The following is a 20,093-nucleotide window of genomic DNA, read 5'->3' as shown; positions in this document are numbered from 1 at the left end:
TTCTGTAATTAGTCTTCCACTAATGCCAAGTCTCTTAACAGTTTCAGTTGTTAATTCCCTGAGACTATTTACATCCTTGTCACTGGTGTATGCTATAAACCACTGGGCCATTTTTCTAGTCCCAGAAGGTTGCTTTGACTACACTACACTGTGGAAAGATTACTCTGACAGACACATGACAATGAATTGGAGCCAGTGAAGCTGCGGTCCTAATCCCTACGGCCACAGAATAAAGTGTGCAGAAAGCCAGGTAAAGATTGTGGGCAGATGGAGAAATTCTGGACTACCTGGGAGGCAGATGTGCGAATATGACCACTGTACACCTGATTACCATGAAAAGAGCCATCTTGATTTCACTGTGAATTCATTGTGTGAAACCTGGTTCTCAATGACCTGACATCACCTTTTCAAACAAGTCTGAGATTGAGTTTTGCATGGAGTGAGTGTGGGCTCATGTTCACTGCTGCATTCAGCTCCCTACCCTACTATCCCCTATTTCCCTTTCTAATCTGCCTTCCAGCTGCCAGAGGAGTCCTCCTCTTACGTGAGTCATTTGAGGCTCAAAACTTCCTGGACTTCTTTTCCTTTAAACCATGTGGTTCAACTTTTTATTTTACTAAAACCAGATTAACTCTGCACATGCGGTGCTGGCATTAAACTAATGACTATTTCTTCTGAGTGTGGGGGTGGGGGATTGATTTTTGGTTGTTTGAGACAGTGTCTCTCTATGTCATCCTGATACTCACTATGTAGAATTCACAGAGGTCCACCTGCCTTTACCTCCAGAGGGCTGAAGTGTCAGAGATGGGTGGCATCCAGGCCCTAATTGTTTGGGGGATGGCTGAGACTATTTTTTTGTTTTGATTTGTTTTTTTGAGACAAGGTTTCTCTGTGGCTTTGGAGGCTGTCCTGGAACTAGCTCTTATAGACCAGGCTGGTCTGGAACTCACAGAGATCCACCTACCTCTGCCTCCCGAGTGCTGGGATTAAAGGCGTGCACCACCACGAGACTATTTCTTAAATTGTTCTTTTTGTCTTCACCTTAAGAAAGACCTTTATAGCTGGGTGTTGGTGGAGCACACCTTTAATCCCAGCACGCAAGTGGTTCTCAGTGAGTTCGAGGACAGCCTCCAAAGCCACAGAGTAACCCTGCCTCGAAACCCCCTCCCCACCAAAAAGGAAGACCTTTATTTATTCATTTATGGTAATAATAAAAAGCAATTACAAGATAAAATAAATAGATAAATAGTACTTTTTTTGTTTTTGTTTTTCAAGACAGGATTTTTCTATGGCTTTGGAGGCTGTCCTGGGACTTGATCTATAGACCAGGTTGGCCTCGAACTCACAGAGATCCGCCTGCCTCTGCCTCCTGAGTGCTGGGATTAAAGGTGTATGCCCCATTGCCTGGCTATCTAGTACATTTTAAGGAGCATGCTTTTTCCCCCTAACTCTAAACGAAGTTAATGAAATGGCCAAGATTAATTCATGTTCCTGAACATCTTCAGTGACTGCCTTGATGGAAGACAGACGACTGTTCCTGTCTGGTTCTCCAAGCTATCTGTGAGTTGTTTGGTCTAACCTTCAGTGAGAATATCTGGCCTCAAGTAGGCCAGAACCAGCTTCCTTCCTGTAACACATTCTGTTCTGCTAGAAAAGCTCCCTCCACTCTCATTTCAATGTCTTGGACTATTTCTAGTCCTTTAAGCTGGAACGCTTTGAACCTTCAGAACACTATTTCTCAGTTTTCCCTTTTGAAATGGTATCAGTCAGGTTGTGGGTTTTCTTCAGTGGTAGAAGGCTTGTGTAGTGAGTTGACAGCTCTGGATTTGGTCATTAGCATGGCATGGTGTGTATGCATGTGTGTGTGTGTGTGTGTGTGTGTGTGTGTGTGTGTGTGTGTGTGCATGCACAGGTGCAATAGTATCTATATATACTATATGTCATAGTACAGTCCTTCAAATCATATTTATTTATTTACTTGTTGAGTTATTCATTCAATGATCCCTGGCAAGGCACACTGTAGGTCCATGGGCTAGAAAGAGAAATTGGGTTCACTCCTACTCTGGAATAGGGGTTTTCAAACTTTTTTCTTTAAAACAAAGTTTTTTTTTTGTTTTTTTTTTTTTTAAAGATGGGTATGGTGGCACATGGCTTTACTTCCAGCATTTAAGAGGCAGAGACAGGTTTATTTTATTTGAGGCAGAGTCTGACTGGGTAGCCTTTACAGGTTTGAAGCTCACTATGTAGATCAGGCTAGCCTGAAACTCATATAACAAGAGCCTCTGTCTCTTGAATGCTGGAATTAAAGGGTGTGCCACCAATGCTTTTTTTTGTTCTCTCTCTCTGTGTCTCTCTGTCTCTGTCTCTGTCTCTGTCTCTCTCTCTCTCATGTAACTCAGGCTGACTTTGAACTTCCTATGTAGCTTAAGAGAGTGACTTGACTTTCTCCTGATCTTCCTGCTTTTATTGCTCTGTCTCCTGTGTGCTTGGTTTATGAGGTGATGGGGAATCAAACCCAGGGCCTTGTGCATGCTGGGCAAGCACTCTACTAACTGAGTTATGTCCCAGGCTCATCACACTTTCCCTTCCTTCCTTCCTTCCTTCCCTTTTTTTTTTTTTTTCTGAGACAAGGTTTCTCTGTGTAACTTTGGAGCCTGTCCTGGAACTTTCTCTGTAGATGAGGCTGGCCTCAAATTCACAGAGATCTGCTTGCCTCTGCCTCCCAAGTGCTGAGATTAAAGGTGTGTGCCACCATCTCCAGCTTATCAAGTCTGCCTTCCTTCCTTCCTTCCTACCTTCCTTCCTTCCTTCCTTCCTTCCATCCTTCCTTCCACAGGGTTTCTCTATGTAACAGTCCTGCCTTCCTTTCTGGAACAGGGTTTCTCTATGTAACAGTCCTGGCTGTCCTGGAACTTGATTTGTAGACCAGTCTAGCCTCAATCTCACTGAGGTCTGTTTGCTTCTGTATCCCAAGTGCTGGGACTAAAGGCATGCACCACCACTGACCAGTCAACCTTTTCTTTCTGTAAACAGCCAGTCAGTACAAATGTAACCTTCATCAGTACCCATACCCTCTAGTTAAGCACTGTACTCAGCCACTATAACACCAAAGCATCCACAGAGAGTACACCGTGGGAAAGAGCAGGGACAGCGAACACACCACGGAAATGAGCACTGACAGAATGGAGATGTTTACCCCTCTAAGATGCTGTTTGTTGATTCCTGCTCTAAAAACCAACAAGTAAAAAAAAAAACAAAACAAATAAACAAACAAAACTTCCACCAATGCTAATGAATAAAACACAAGAAAAACATGGTGGCCAGAGGAACAAAAGCAAGAGTTTATGGAAGATGAGTCTGAAAGAGAAATTAAAGGAAAATGAGCTGTGCTGAGTGTCACTCAGCCACTGCCCTCCTGGTGCAGCCTGCTCTGGGATCTGTGTTGTTCTGGGGCAGAGAAGGAAGAGGGCATGTCCAAGTAAATAATAGAGTCAGAGTCAAGTTTCAGGTTGAAAGGGTTCATAAAACACCGAAGGAAAGAGATAAGAAAAGTCCACAGTAGACACATTATGGAGGAATTTAAGAGCATTAATGATAAAGAAGACAATCTCTTCTAGAAACAGAGAATGTGATATTAGACTTCTCAAAGATACACTGGCTGCAAGATGGTAGTATTTGTTAAACGCTAAAAGACAAAAGAGAAATCCTTTGAGACCAGAATTTTATGCTTAAAAATTTGAATCAATAGTCATCTAAAGTCCAATTTTCATATCAGACCACGATGGTTCACTTCAACAAACATTGCACCTGGAGACTGAGGGCAGGATTCTGAGAAGTCAGCCCGGGCTAAAAGTAAGGCCACACCTCAAAGGTAGAAAAGAGAAGAGCTGGATGTGGTGGCACAAGCCTTTAATCCCAGAACTTGGAAGGTGAGCTGGGAAGGCCAGAGGTTCAAGGTCATCCCTGTTACATAATGAGATGTATCAAGTCATACTAGGTTACATAATGAGTTGGAGGCCAGCCTGCGCCCTGTAAAACTGCCTCAAGAAAACAAAATAGAACTCTCTCTCTCTCTCTCTCTCTCTCTCTCTCTCTCTCTCTCTCTCTCCACACACACACACACACACACACACACACACACAATAAAACTAGTATGTCTGACTTAGAAATTCTGAGAAGGTTCATCATACAAGGACCCACTTTAAAAATGATTTTTTGACCTAGCTGTGGTGGCTCGTGCTTTTGATCCTAGCACTTGGGAGGCAGAGGTGGGTGGATCTCTGTGAGTTCTAGACCAGCCTGTTCTACAGAGTAAGCTCCAGGATAGCCAAGGGCTATGTAGAAAGACCCTGTCTCAATAAATAAATATTTAAAAAAGCCAGGCATGGTTGCTCATGCCTTTAGGCTAGCCTGATCTACATAGTGAGTTCTAGGCAGAACTACATAGTGGGACGAGATCCTATCTCAAAATACACACACACACACACACACAATTATGTTTTTGAGGAAGCACTGAAATGAAGAAAAACAAAAAGTGCAGGTGTACTTATTGTAGCCTTAAAACAGAAAAGGCAGTCAGGTTCAAAGGAAAAAGAAATGGAAAAGTAAATCAGTTATAGTTCAGAACTGAAATCTGAGAAATTGTGAAATGTTAATACAATGGACACTCCAGGAGGAAAGAACTGAAATGGACATAGAATGTGCTAATTTATTTGCTTATTACTTATCTATTTTGTAGTGCTGGAAGCTGACCTTGCTTACATTCCACTAAACTATGCCTGAAATTTAAGAAATAATAGAGGGATAGTCAGTGGCAGGCTAGCCTGGGGTACACAGCGAGACCCTGTGCCTGTAGGGCAGAGGAGAAAGAGGAAGAGAAGGAAGAAAGAAACGGAGAGATTTGCTATTTATGGTGATAACAGGAGACCATACTGAAAATCCATCAGAAGTGGTGTAACACAAAGTTTGAGCTCAGGGACATGCCTCCAGGAATCGTCCTAGAAGAGAGACCTTGCGATGGACTGGGATTCAGACAACTGCTCAGGTTAGGTCAGGGATGGTGAGCCGGAAGTCTTCCTCTGGGTCTGAGGTGGACTGCTGCCTGTGCTCCTCGCTACAGGAGCCTGCCGGTTGGGGAGGGAACCGCAGTACCTCCAGTGTCTCTCTAGCGCCTCTATGGATGAGGTCCAGCTTTGCACAAGCTGGCAAATGGAGAGGGTCACCAACCAGAAAAAGGGAAATGCAGCTGAAAGGCAATAGCGGACATCTGCCCCGCCTCCGCTTTCCCGGCCAGGTACTGTATGCCCACACCCACCCGTGCTGAGTTTGAGCCCGGCCTGGTCTGTGTATAGTGACCAGATAGCCTGTCTTGAGCACACTCCTTGGCTCTTTGCTTTGTTTTTGAGACGGGAGATTATTGTACACTGCCTTAATTTGTAGGAAAGTACTAACAATTCAGGTTATTTTAACCCACAGAAGTAAAATCGACTGTTCCTAGGGAAAATATAGCTTATTTTTTCTGGTTAGGTGACTTTATATATTTTATCTTTTGCTTTTTTATATTTATTTTATTGTCGTTTTGATTGATACGCATTTATTTATTTGAAGCAAAATGCTATGCATTCTAGGCCAGCTACAAACTCACTACATGTAGACTTCAACACTGAAGTCTCCTCCAAAGCACTGAGATTGCAACCGTGTGCACCATCATGCCTAGTTCATGTTGCACACTTAAAAAAAATTTACTCGCTGGGCAGTGGTGGCCTATACCTTTAACACCAGCATTGGGGAGACAGAGGCAGGCAAATCTCTGTGAGTTCGAAGCCAGCCTGGTCTGCAGCGTGAGTTCCAGGAAAGGCTCCAAAGCTACAGAGAAACCCTGTCTCAAAAAACCAATAAATAAATAAAAATAAATAAATAAACTAACTTACTCTAATATTCTGTGTCCTCTAAATGTGTGTGGTTCTTTGAATTCATCCTTGATCTAGTTGTAGTATCTTTTAAGATTTTATTTATTTATTATGTATACAACATTCTGCTTCCATGTGTATCTGCACACCAGAAGAGGGCACCAGATCTCATAATGGATGGTTGTGAGCCACCATGTAGTTGCTGGGAATTGAACTCAGGACCTCTGGAAGAGCAGTTGGTGCTCTTGACCTCTGAGCCATCTTTCCAGCCCTAGTTGCAATATCTTACTGGCCTCTTCATTTATTAACATGTTATATAAGACCTCTGATATATTCACTTTATATTTATATGAGGTTTATGATTTTTAATTCTTTAAAATTACATCAATTAAAGATTATAAATCATCAGTGATTGGGACTGTAGAGATGGCTCAGAGGTTAACGGTAGGTGCTGCTCCTGCAGAGAGCTTAAGTTTGGTTTGCAGCACCCACATGGGGCAGCACACAGAAACCTATTAACTCCATCTTTCTAAGGCTCTGGTGCCCCCTTCTGGACTTCATGAACACCTGAAATCACTCAGATGCAAACATTTACACACACATAAAAAATAAAATAAAATTGTGTGTGTGGTTTTTCCAGACAGGGTTTCTCTGTGTAGCCTTGGCTGTCCTGGAACTCACTCTGTAGACCAGGCTGGACTGAAACTCACAGACATCTACCTGCCTTTGTCTTCCCAGTGCTGGGATTATATGTCTTTTTTTTTTTTTTTTTTTTTTTTGAGTCCAGTTACATAGGATCTCAGAATGTGACTCAGTAGTACATCACTTGGCCTGGCATGCACAGAGCCCTAGCTTCAATCTGCAGTACTCCTCACTTCCCCTCAAAATCCGTTCACAAGAAGGCAAGTGTTGCCATGCCGTGGTGGCACATGCCTTTAATCCCAGCACTCAGGAGGCAAAGGCGGATCTCTGTGAGTTCGAGACCATCCTGGTCTACAAGAGCTAGTTCCAGGACAGCCTCCAAAGCCACAGAGAAACCCTGTCTCGAAAAACCAAAAACCAGAACAAAACAAGAAGGCAAGCATTATAGGATTCTACTTATATGATGTAGCCAGAACAGCGAACAGCCATGGAGACGGAAAGAGGAATGGGCAGCTGCCACAGTCCATGTCAGGAGGGCTAACCGAAGCTGATTGCTTAACACATACAGAACTTCAGTTAGTGGAGACAGAGAAACTGGTGGAATCGGTAGTTGCACAGTGATTGTTGCACAAAATATGAATGTATTTCATGACAAGTAAAAGTAGTTAAAATTGTGGTGGAATTGTTTGTCCATGGTAGAGCATGGACAAAGCTCTGTGGTTCAATTCCCAGGACCAAATTCCCCACAAAGGTTAAAATGATAAACTCTAAGCTTTATGTATTTTATTTTAAGTTTAAAAATAAAATCAAAAATTACTTGAACACTGCTTTAAAAGCTACATTTATTGGCATGCAGTGGTGGTGCATGCCTTTACTGCCAGCACTAGGGAGTTCAAGGCCAGCCTGGTTTGTTTACAGAGAGAGTTCCAGGACAACCAGACTTACATTGAGAAATTTTGTCTTGAAAAACAAATAAAAAATTACATTTATTATTGATTTTGTGTATCTAGCTTCATGTGGTTGCTGTGATAAAAATACCATGACCAAGGCAAGAGCAGGAAGGCTTGATTTGGCTTATGTATGGTTCCAGAGAGGTGAGAGTCAGGGTGGAGCATCTTGCAGCAAACCGTGAACAAATGAGAGTAGAAACCGCGGGCTCACATTTTTTTGAGGGGGGAGGGGTCTGATCCAGGGTTTCTCTGTCTGTGTAGCCCTGGCTGCTCTGGAACTCTTTTTGTAGACCAGACTGGGCTCAAAATCATAGAGATCCACCTGCCTCTGCCTCCTGATTCCTGGGACTAAAGATGTGTGATACCACCCGCCTGAGGGCTCACAACTTGAAAAGCAGGTAGGAAATAGAGTGAACTGGGAATGGTGAGTCTCTGAACTCTCACAGACTGCCCCAGTGACACATCTCCTCCAGCAAGGCCATACCTCCTAGGCCTTCCCAAATAGCTACACCAACCGAGGACCAAATATCAAATGCCCAAGACTGTGGGGGACACCTCATTCTAACCCCAAACATGGCACATATGTGGAAGCCAGAGGACAATTTGTAGGAATCAGTTCTCTCTTTTTACCATGTGGGTCCTGGGAACTGAACTCAGGCTTAGAAGCAAGTGCCTTAGTATAGTGACCCATGTCGTTGGTCCTGTATTTCTTTTAATTTTTATTTTGGACAGGTTTTCTTCCTTCCTTCCTTCCTTCCTTCCTTCCTTCCTTCCTTCCTTCCTCTCTCTCTCTCTCTCTCTCTCTCTCTCTCTCTCTCTCTCTCTCTCTCTCATTCCTTCCTTCCAACCTTTCTTTTTCTTTTCTTTTCTTTTTTTTTCCAAAACAGGGTTTCTCTGTGTAACAGCCCTGGGTGTCCTGGAACTTGATTTGTAGATCAGCCTGGCCTTGAAGAGATCTGCCTGTCTCAACTTCCTGATAACTGGGATTAAAGGCGTGTGCCACCACGTCCAGTTTGGACAGTTTTCTATAGCCCAGATAGCCTTGAACTCCTGATCCTCCTGCCTCAACCTGGAAAGTGTTGAGAGTAGAAGCATGCCCCACCATATCCAGTTACTGATAGCTTTTTTTTTTCCCCTGATAACTTTTTACTTTCAGTCATAGTTCTACTAAATATTCTGTAAAACCAACTACCAACAGCTTGAATATAAAATTATAATGGACATAGAAGAAAATGATTAGCCGGGCGTTGGTGGGGCACGCCTTTAATCCCAGCACTCGGGAGGCAGAGGCAGGCGGCTCTCTGTGAGTTCAAGGCCAACCTGGTTTCCAGATCCAGTGCCAGGATAGGCTCCAAAGCTACAGAGAAACCCTGTCTAGAAAAACCAAAAAAAAAAAAAAAGAAGAAGAAAATGATTAATACTTATGAATTGATGTACATATAATGAAAACAAATGTAAAACTACCATAACTTCTGTCATCGTTGGTGGTCCTGAGGCCAAAATTGCAGAGTTGATACTTCCTCTTTCCACTACTTAGTTCAAATAGTTCATATTTCTTTTGCCCTCAGAAGTTCAACTGGTTTGCTGGCCTGGGAAGTGATCTAAACTTTAAAACATGAGGTATTGCATATTTCTCTCTCTCTCTCTCTCTCTCTCTCTCTCTCTCTCTCTCTCTCTCTCTCTCTCAGCTGCTATGTGGGTGTTGGGAATTGAACCCATGCCCTCTGGAAGAGCAGTCAGTTCTCTTAACCATTGAGCCATCTGTCCAGACCCGAGGTACTGCATTTTCAATGCCTTTATGACTTTTTGTTACAGTTTTATTAGTATGCACGATCCAGTATTGAAGTGGGAAGGGGCCGCCCTGGAAATGCCTGTGTTTCCCACTGGTGGGACCCCAAGATGGCTGGGATTTTTGCTTGTTGGGATCAGCCACTCCATCAGCACAGAGACCTTTCCTGGCCACCAGTTTGTGATATGAGTTTGAAACAGTGAAGTGGTACCACCATCTTCCGATTTAATGGCTTTGTGGCTTATTGTGGTAGAAGTATGCCTTTTGGGGGAACAAGTTCAATCAGCAAACCTCAGAGTTGCCAAGACCAGAAGAAACTGTTTCTGAGAGGACTGTTCATGAATAACTGTCTTTAGTAACTGATCTCGAATCTTGATGTCTAGACCTGTATATTCTCGATGTGGAGGAGATGGTAGTAAAATAGTCCCCCACTTAAAGCAAACGGTGAACCTTGCAAGACAGAACCCCATCTTTAAAGGTGTTTCACCAATGCTGTGGTCCCTCTTTAAATTCCTAGTTTGAAAACCACACCCCCAAAATAAATAGTATTTAGAGGTGAGGCAGTTGAGAGCCCCTGCAAATGAGGTCAGCACCAATTCTATAAAAGAGGGTGGAGATATCCTTCCCTCTTCCAGCAGTCAGGGACAGAGTGGAAAAGAGTTGTTTCTGAGGAAGAAAGACCTCATTGCATAACACACTGATGTCATCTTCATCTTGGACTCCCAACCTCCAGAACTGAGCTAAATACATTTCTACTGTCTGTAAGCCACTCACTCTTAGTGGTTTGTCGAAACATCCTGAACAGACATTGACAGTCACTGCAAGTGTCATAGGTAATTCTGGCATTAGCCACTCCTAGCTGATGGCGTGTGTAAATTCTTCAGGCTCATTCCCACGACTATGAATGAGTTTCTTGTGTTCAGAACCCATGGTGTATGGAATGGCATGATGGCAAACAAAGCGTTCTGAGGAGGTCTTGGCAAAGATAGAAAGATCATCTATCCACAGATTACACATGTGTGCCAGTATAATCCTCCCACACCAGGCAGCTGTGGGCAATGGTGCTCTATCAGAGAGCTTGTGCTGGTGTCTGCCAATGGCAGATAAAGCTCCCAGCAATAGTGCTAACCTGGTCAGTCTTGGTAAGACGTCTACATTGTTGAGCACATGCCTAGCCTCCATCCTTGCTATCAGGGCCACTTTTCGTGTGAGTCCATGGAGTAAGAACAAAAAGATTTCTTGGCATTCACAGAGGATGTTATGGTCTTGTTAGTTACTAAGAGTATCCTCTCAGTGGGCCTCCTTTGGTCACAAGGACAGAAATATGGATGGTGTCTGTGCTAAGAAAGGCCCATTGACACACCTCCTTCCCCTACTGCTCTGACACCACACCTTCAGTTTGTCCCCACTTCTGATCACCTGGCCAGATCATTTCCATCTGTACATGAACCAAGGGAAGGACAAACTTCTGCCTTCTTATTGCAAACAAAAGAGCTGTATTATGCTCCGAGGTCTGCGACGACAAATGACAACATCATAAACAGGCACACAGAGCATCAGAAATGCATTGCCTCTCAGTTCTCGAGGGGAGACATCTGAAGTAAGGTTAGCAGGGCCATGTTCTTTCTGGAGGGTCTTGGAGAGGAGTTTTCTTTGCTGGTGACTTCTAGAAATCTTGGAGTATGCTGGCTTGGAGATGGATGACTCTGGTCTCTGCTTCTATCAGCACATGGAATTTTCCTTATGAATCTGTGTCCAAATTTTCCTCTATTATTAGGACATCTGTCATTGGATTGGAACCCACCCTGTCCAGTATGACTTCACTTCAACTCAATGGCATCTGTAGCAATATCCTTCCCAAATGAGGCCAGTCACAGATAGACACATCTTGGGGGGTTGGGGAATACAACTTAACTGTGTAGTCAGCAGTCACACTGAGCAGGATTTTTTTTAAAAGCACCATCAAGGTCATTGCTGGGTAGGGCTTTATTTAAGCACATTACAAAGCAGTTGAAGTTTAACTAGAGAAAGATGGAGTTTCAAATTGTAAAATTTGCTATATATTTTTTATTACATTTGCTTATTTATCATATATTTGTGTACATATGTGCATGTGTGTGCCAGAGTACGAAGGTGGAAGTCAGAGGACGACTTGCAGGACTCAGCTCTATCCTTCTATCGTGTGTGTGGGTCCTGGAAATTGACCTTGGAAGCATGCATCCTTAGCTGTTGAGCCAACATATTGAGCCCTGGAGATTTTTGTTTGTTAGAGTTTTGTTTTATTTTGTTTGAGACAGGGTCTCTCTATGTAGCCCTGGTCACTCTGGAATCAATATCTAGACCAGCATGTCTTGGAACTCCCAGAGATCTATTTGCCTCTGCCTCCTGAGTGTTGGAATTAAGGCTTGCACCACCACACCTGGCTTTGTTTTTAAATATAGAATCTTCTTTTGTGAACCAGTCTGTTCTCAAAATTCAACATTTTCCTATGTCAGCCTCCCAAGTGTTAGTTACACTTAAAGAATTATATGTGTGTATCTCTGTGTGTGTGTGTGTACACATTCGATTCATCCAGGATCAGAGGTTGGTGATCAAACTCCTTGCTATTCCCTTTGAGGTAGTCTATCCCTTAATCCGGCTCATATTTTCTTGGCTAGGCTGGAAGGCAGCAGCACCCTGTTTCACCCTCCTTGGAGCTGGGGTTACAGGCATGAGCTAGATACCTGGCTTGTTACAAGGGTGCTGGATCTGAATTTGCATGCTCAACATTGTTGAGTAAGCTCTTATTTGTTTATTTATTTATTTAATGCTTGGCCTGCATGTTTGCATGTGAACCATGTGTACACCTGGTGTCTACAGAAGTCAGAAGAAGGCATTAGATCCCTTGGAATAGGAGTTTCAGAGGGTTCTGAGCCACAGCATTGTGCTGGGAACCAAACCCTGGTCTCCTCTGAAAGACAGCAAGTTCTCCTAACCACAGGTCCACCCCTTCTTCCCAACAGTGACACTTTCACAGAGAAAAATTTAAAACTATAGTAAAGATCTCCATGAATTCAAGGCCAACCTAGTCTACATAGTGAGTTCCAAGACAACCAGGCCTATGTAGAGAGAACCTGCCTCAGAATAAGCAAACAAACAAACAAATAATAAAATAAAAATTTAAGGAAGTTGATAAAATTTCAGGGAAGTGGGGGTAGTCCCTGAATAGCTAAGTCAATTTTGGAAACATGAAGTAAAAAATAGTTTACATTGCAAATAAATAAGTACTGAATGTTGTTGGCACAAGAATAGATAGATAAATGGCTGGAGGCCATATGGAAACAGTAAAATGGGATCTTTTCCTAATACCATGTGGAAAGTTAGACTACAGATGACTTAAGTGTATAAATGTGAACGACAAAGGACAAAATAGTCACACCTCAGTATCCTGAGATGGGTTCTGGAAACTCCACCCCAGAAAAGTTTCCACGGATCTGAAATCCTATATAAAATGATCTAGAATTTGCATTTAGCCTGCATACATCATCCTATGTATTTGAGGTCATCTGTTGGTCTATGATACTGAAGCACTAATACTATAATACTAATATACTGAACTACTAATGCTATAATACTAATATGCTAAAATGCTAATACTATACTACTAATACACTGAAGTGGTATGGAAATGATTTGTAAGTTGTGTTGGTTAGGCCTCAACCACAAAAGAGCATCTGAATATGTTCAGTATAGATGTTAATTGTCCCTATTACAGAGTGACTCATTTTTGTTGTTCTGGCACTAGGAATCATGTTAAGTAGGGTTCTTACAGTTGATCTAATCTCGGCTTTGCACCCCAGATCTTTTTCAAATATTTCTGTCCTTATTTATTATTATTTGTCCTTATTTATTTTTGCCCTTAAGTATTTTATTTATTTATTTCACTTTTTTTCAAGACAGGATTTCTCTGTGTAGCCCTGGCTGTCCTGGAACTCACTTTGTAGACCAGGCTGGCCTTGAACTCACAGAGATCTGTCTGCCTCTACCTCCTGAGTGCTGGGACTAAAGGTGTGCGCCACCAACCTGCAAGGCCGAACATCTTATTCTTTCTTTCCTTCTTTTCTTTGTTTTTGTTTGTTTGTTGTTTTGTTTTGTAGACTGTTCCCTGTGTTGCTCTGGCTGTCCTGGAACTCCGTCTGTAGACCAGGCTGGCCTCAAACTCAGAGATTCCCCTGTCTCTGCTTCCCAAATGCTGGGATTAAGGGCATACACTGGCTGAATATTTTATTCAATTGGTCTTCTATGTTTTTCTTAGACTCAGTGAGCCTGAAGCTTACTGATGCCTACACTGGCTGCCCAGCAAACACCAGGTACATTCAGTCTCTGTCCCTCCCATTGAAGTCCCAGTCCGGGGTTACAGATTGGATCGTCGTTCTTGATTTTATATGTGTTTTGGGAGATCCAAATTTGTGTCTTTCCTCTTGCCCAGTCCTTACCTTGAATTTCTGACCCTTTCTGCCTCCACCTGCACTGTGACTACAAGTGTGCATCATAAAGGTACTGGCCCCTGAGACCCGCTGTGGGGTCGTGGGGGAGAGAGTTGGCTCATAGGAGCGCACCAGGGCTCCGAGTGGTCCAGTGACGAGGCTTTGGATTTGATCCTCTCTAGATTTTCTAGCTGATTGATGTGCAGACAACAGCTTTCTTAACCTATCCGAGACCCATCTTCTCCCTGAACTGAGATAGTAGGATAAAAAGCAGCTGTGAGAAAAACAACTGGTAATTTATGAGCATTGGGTGTTCTCATTTGGAATCCCTGGGGATGTGCACTCCGGCGGCAGCAGGATCAGTCCAAGAAAGAAACAAAGACAAAAACCCTGAGAAAACTTTACAGAATCGTTGCATGAGCCCAGAAAGAGAAGGGCTTGGTCCTGTTCCAGGGGCTTTCCATCGCTCACACTAGCTGGGAGACGAACTCTCAGCATTTTTATAATTGTCTGTTGATAAGGCTTAGCCCGAGCCCACTGACGTGTGTAGGGCACTCCCAAGCGCGGGCTGAAGGAAGGATGGGGTGGGAAGAGAGCGATTATGCTAGTCTGATTTTATTTCCCGAAGCTAACGAAATGGGAAACTCCCCGTGAGTCACTCTAAGACGTCCCCTTGCCCATCTGAGCTTCCATCAGGTCAGTGACATTCTTCGCCTCAGTTTCCCCAAGCTGCTCTGTGGGGATGCACCTCTGCCATGATTCCTTTCCATAGTGACTTTACTGTTTTATGCCAAGCTTTCTCTATCGGCTCTTTGAGAGACTCCTGCGGATCCAAGGCTGGCCTCAAACTTGATATATATCGAAAGATGACCGTGAATTCCCTGTCCTTTGCTTCCACCCGCAGGCCTATGCCACCTCGATGCCCGCTCCTCCCCGCCCTTTATTTTGTGTCTTTTTTGCCACCCTCTCATCCACACAGAATGACCTCCATTTCTTCCACCTTGAAGAAATGTAATATTGCTTTATATAATCCTGAATTTCTGTTTCTCCTGCCTCTTCCTCCCTGTTGGGATTATAGGCACGCTGGCACGCCGGGGCTTCTTGTCTGTTTTGTCCACTAGAGGTCGCGTGCTCCAGCCTTTGACCCCTGAGACAGCTGCTGTTTGGGCTGTTTTTCCAGTGGTGTGATCCGCCCTACCCAGGTTTCTTGCATCCTGGGCCAGTACTTGCCTGGAGAGCACTTGTCTTTACTCCCACCTTTGGAATGGCATCTTCACATTTCTAATACTCATGCCTTGTTTCCTTTTCTTTTTTGGCAGTGGTCCTTTCTTTTGTTTTCTTTTTTCTTTTGGTTTTTCGAGACAGGGTTTCTCTGTGTAGCTTTGGAGCCTATCCTGGCACTCGCTCTGGAGACCAGGCTGGCCTCGAACTCACAGAGATCTGCCTGCCTCTGCATCCCGAGTGCTCCACTAATGCCCAGCTTCCTTCCTTCCTTCTAAATTTATTTATTTATTTAATTTTTACATCCTGGCAGCAGCTTCCCTTCTCTCCCAGTCCCTCCCCTCCACCCGCCTCTGTTCCCACCCTGGCTGTTCCTTTTTAATCTTGTCATGATTAATTGTTTTTCATCACAAGTTGAAGATTTTTTACACTCATAGAAAAGCAAAGAGCTCCTGCCAGGTGGCAGTGGTGGCACACACCTTTAATCCCAGCACTTGGGAGGCAGAGGCAGGTGGTTCTCAGTAAGTTCGAGGCCAGCCTAGTCTACAGAGTGAGTTCCAGGACAGCCAGGACTGTTAAACAGAGAAATCCTGTCTTGAAAAATCAAAATAACAACAACAACAAAAACAAACAAACAAAACAAAAAACAAAAGAAGAAAGAAAAAGAAAAGAGCTCTTAAAGATTGTAACATAGAAAATAGTCCTGACCCTTGCTCAGCACAATTTTCTTTCTTCAATATTTTATTATTTTTTCCAGGCATGGTGATGCACACACCTTTAATCCCAGCACTAGGTAGGCAGAGACAGGCCTCAGAGATTTACCTGCCCCTGCCTCCCCAGTGCTGGGAGTGTGAGCCACCATGAAGGGCTCTTCCTCTCTTTTCTTGGTGTAAGTCTCAGGCCTACAAGATGTCTGCAGCAGCTCCGGCTGTATCCTACTATCCAGGCAGAGCTGACAGAGAGGAAGGAGCTGGAATATCTACATCAACATATTGTTTAGGCCCGAAGGAATCTTTCTCAGAAAGTTACAGGTGACTTTATATAGTATCTCACTGGACAGAACATGCCATCAATTCACAACTAACACAGTTGGGGACAAAGAGAATGCTTGACTAGTCACAATTCCTTCACAAGGTTTAGGAAGCATCTATACAAGCTCAGTGAAAAGGAACAGATACCTGAACATTGAAGGCAGAGTGAGGAAGAAGGAGGAACGACTCAGGAAGGCAATGGACAATGTTTACTACATTCCAGGAAGTACTTTGCTTAATTATTGATCCTGAATTAACTACAGCTTCCCCCCAGTGCCTATTCGTTGAGTCCGCTGACTTTTGATGAACTGCCTCCCTTCCTATTAGCCATCTTAGGAAGCTTGAGGGTTTTTTTTTTTTTTTTTTTTTTTTGTTTTTGTTTTTTTGAATCCTCATGGGGAATCATGTATCTCCAATTGGCTTTAGGGGAGTCCAGTGTCAGTAAAGAAGTCAGTGTGTTGGTGTCTAAGGGCTGCAGTCTGTAATCCTTTATCTAGGGTGGCTGGGCTCTCTAGTCCTCTGCAGGGTGGGACTCCTGGCTTTAGATTGTCGTGAAGCCTCCTCCTGTGCTCTCCATCTTCACACCAAAGCTGATTGGTTCAGGGAAGAAAGGCTGACTCTGAACTTAAGCAGTTAGAGTCTTCGTTTGTGGTATTGGGACAGAAAATCAGTTTCTATGCCCTTCAAACTAACTTCAGAAGAGCAACCGTATTCCTTCCATCTTAGAACAGAGAAATCCAACTGGTGAGGGAAGGAACACATGCCCTGTAGTGAAGGCAGAGGGAAGCCACAAGAGATGGAGTCATGAGTGCTTGCCTTCTCTTAGTTTCAATGTTTGCCTGAGGGTTGGCTGTACTTCTGTCCAGTGTCCCATGAGATAAACCAGTACTTCCATCATAAACTCTTTGGTGTGATCTAGTTCTCTGGAAGTTATGGGATTTTTTAAAATCAAGTTGTCTTAATTTTAGACTTATGACCAGTGTGCTTCAGAGTTTGTGATTTTATTATGTGGCTGCAATATTATCTTTCTCTCTCTTCTTCCGGGGTTTTATTTATTTCAAACCTTATGGGAAATCTGAAGAATGTTTTGGGAAGTGGATTAGAGGAGATGTGTGAGTAAGGCACGGTAGAAAGGTATGCATTTATTTCACACAGGGTGATTATTTTCATGTGGACAGATACACAGTCCTATACCTCATAGTTCTGCATCTGGTACAGTGGTTAAGAGCACTGACTGCTCTTCCACAGGTCCTGAGTTCAATTCCAGACAACCACATGATGGCTCACAACCACCTTGAATGAGATCTGTGCCCTATGCTGCCATGCAGGCCGAAGACTATGTACATAATAAATAAAAAAATCTTTTTAAAAAATAGATTAAAATGTGAAGTGATTAGCCAGAGGTGGTGGCACACACCTTTGATCCCTGCACTTTGGAGTAGAGGCAGATGGATCTCTGTGAGTGTGAGACCAGTTTGGTCTTCATATAGTTCTAGGCTAGCCAGTTACATGGTGAGATCTTGCCTCAAAAGAAAGAGATATGGAAGTAATTGGTAGTTGCTAAGTTACATAAAGGTATGAAAACCTACTGACTATCCTTAACTACTGCCCCAATTGTCACTATTGGGTGTTGACTATATACTTACTTGGTGACATCTTCATGTAGCCAGTTTCTCACAGGTAGGAAACCCAAAGAACACACACAAGAGGCCACTAAAGAGAAATGTCCAGGAGTTGTCAACAGCTTGGAACCCAGACAAGCACATTTTCTCAGAGTCCATTTTGATAACCAACTTCAGTCATGTTGCCTCCTGGGAATTCTCATCATATCTTTTATTTTAACTTTTCTTTTTTTTAGAGACAGGGTTTCTCTGTGTAACAGTCCTGGTTGTCCTGGAACTCACTCTGTAGACCAGGCTGCCCTGGAACTCACAGAGATATGCCTGCCTCTGACTCCCAAGTGCTGGGACTAAAGACGTGTACCACCACACCCCAGCTTATTTATTTATGTTTTGAGGTAGGGTCTCTCTGTGTAGCTCTGGATGACCTAGAGTTTGCTACATAAATCAGATTGGACTCAAAGTTTCAGAGAGCCTTCTGCCTCAGCCTCCTGAGTGCTAGAATTGAAGGTGTGTTTCCCCATGTCTAGCCTCTCATAATTTCTTAACCCAGCTCCTCATATACATCAAGTTAGCTTGGCCAAACTGGGGCTCCAGTACCAAGGATGTCCTCAAGCCCCAGAGATTGGGCAGGGAATACTGATCTGCAACAGAGGGGATCTCATTCCCGCTCTCTGCCATTTTGAAGTAGATGAAGGTAATGCTGGGCTCCACCTGTCATTGCTCTCTCCTCAACCTGCTGTGCTCTGTTCTTCTTCTCCTGCCACAGGCCCTGCTGACCAAGAGTGACCTCAGATTGCAGAGTGAACCTGACTGCTATTGCTGTCCTCTTGTATCACTGCTTTAGCGGGTCTATCCATGATTTATCGGAATAAGTATCAATTTCCACACTTAGATTCTGGGGTGCCACCTTCTCCAACAGCAAATACAGTCCATAATGAGTCCTCAGTCAATATTTACTAAAATAATAACCTCTAATTTTTAAAATTTATTTTTATTTTATGTACATTGGTGTTTTGCCTGCACGCATGTCTGTGGGAGGGTGTCAGAAGTCCCGGAACTAGAGTTACAGTTGTGAGCTGCCATGTGGGTGCTGGGAATTGAAACCTGGTCCTCTGGAAGTGCTCTCATCTACTGAGCCATCTCTCCAGCCCATGACTTCTAATTTTTAAAAAAATGAGAGACAGGGCTAAGAAAGAGAAGAAAGAGACATTAAAACAGCAGTAGGGCATCGTGGCTCACTCTTGTGAGTCTGAGACAGGAGGATTGCACTGAGACTGAGCCAAGCCTGGGCTACGCAGTGAGTTCCAGTTTGACTAGGGCTGAGGAATGAGACCAAACTTTAAAAAAGTAGTCAAGTATGGTGGCCCTAGTCTCCAATCCCATCACTTGGGAGCAGGGGGAAGGCAGGAGGAGCAGAAGCTCAAAGTCATTCTTGGCTATGTAGTAAGTTCGAGACTAGCTTGAGCTGCATGTGACTCTCTCTTAAAGAAGAAGAAAAGGAGAAGGACAAGGAGGAGGAGGAGCAGGTGGAAGAGGAGGATGAGGATGATGAGGAGGATGAGGAGAAGGAGGAGGAGGATGAGGATGACGAGGAGGAGGAAGAAAAGAAGAAGAAGAAGAAGAAGAAGAAGAAGAAGAAGAAGAAGAAGAAGAAGAAGAAGAAGAAGAAGGTGTTTGAAATAGAGAAATGAAAGTCATTTGCTTAATTTCCTGGGACATGAGAGGAAGGCAAATTAAAATAAAATTAGGATTTTATGTTGTGTTTCCCTGACTACAGCTAAGTCACTCAGCAACATCTTTATCTCCTTTTCCTCTCTAAATCTTCTTTCCACTCTACCACCACCTATTCTGCCTCTGCCCTTCTGTGTCCAGACACCACACTAACATGTGTGCCAGTGTGAATGCATGTGCTGTGTGTGTAGGTGTGAACGCATGTGCTGTGTGCACATTTATGCACTCAGGTTGAAAGGCTTGCAGCTTTCTTGAACTGCTTGAAAACTCTAGGCCCAGCTGGGGCTGCATCATAAGGTCCTGTCTCATTCACCTCCAACCGCCAAAAAGTGAAAAATCATGAAGTTCAAAGAATATGTATTTCTACAATACTCCAGGTCGGTGGCCAGTCCCTGCCAGTTGTCTATAGAGTCCTTTTAGTTAAATGACCATTCCGCATTATCTGAAAGAGGATAGGGGGCACTTGTTTATAAAACCTTGCTTCTTGAACTGCCCCAGACTGGCTGAATCTGGAGGCAGGGCCTGGGGTTTTATTTCAGAGTCATTCCCTGCTCGACTGCCAGGGTGTCCTGAAATTGCCCTTTGAGATGCACCGGTGATCTTCTACTCTACATCACAGCCACAAAGGCCCCCTGGAGAGACAAGCTCCTTCCTACTAATAAATATTGATCTCAGAGTTGTCCCTTTCTGGCCCCCAGGATCTACACTCAGCTGTTTGCAGAGCTAAGCATT

At 43.6% G+C, this 20,093-nt stretch overlaps 1 protein-coding gene across 1 annotated transcript in view; it reads left to right on the top strand.

Moving 5' to 3' along the window:
• Positions 1-14,299: 14,299 nt before the first annotated feature.
• CUNH4orf36 (chromosome unknown C4orf36 homolog) overlaps positions 14,300-20,093 on the top strand; it is a 19,621-nt gene continuing 13,827 nt past the window's right edge. Inside the window, exon 1 of the mRNA XM_027388498.2 lies at positions 14,300-14,452. The gene's annotated coding sequence lies outside the window, so the exon portion shown is untranslated. The remainder of the gene's footprint in view (positions 14,453-20,093) is intronic.

The sequence above is a fragment of the Cricetulus griseus genome (assembly GCF_003668045.3).
Source record: "Cricetulus griseus strain 17A/GY chromosome 1 unlocalized genomic scaffold, alternate assembly CriGri-PICRH-1.0 chr1_1, whole genome shotgun sequence".
NCBI classification, from domain to species: domain Eukaryota; kingdom Metazoa; phylum Chordata; class Mammalia; order Rodentia; family Cricetidae; genus Cricetulus; species Cricetulus griseus.
Note: the sequence above shows the minus strand (reverse complement) of the source record. Positions and strands in the feature narration are given on the sequence as shown.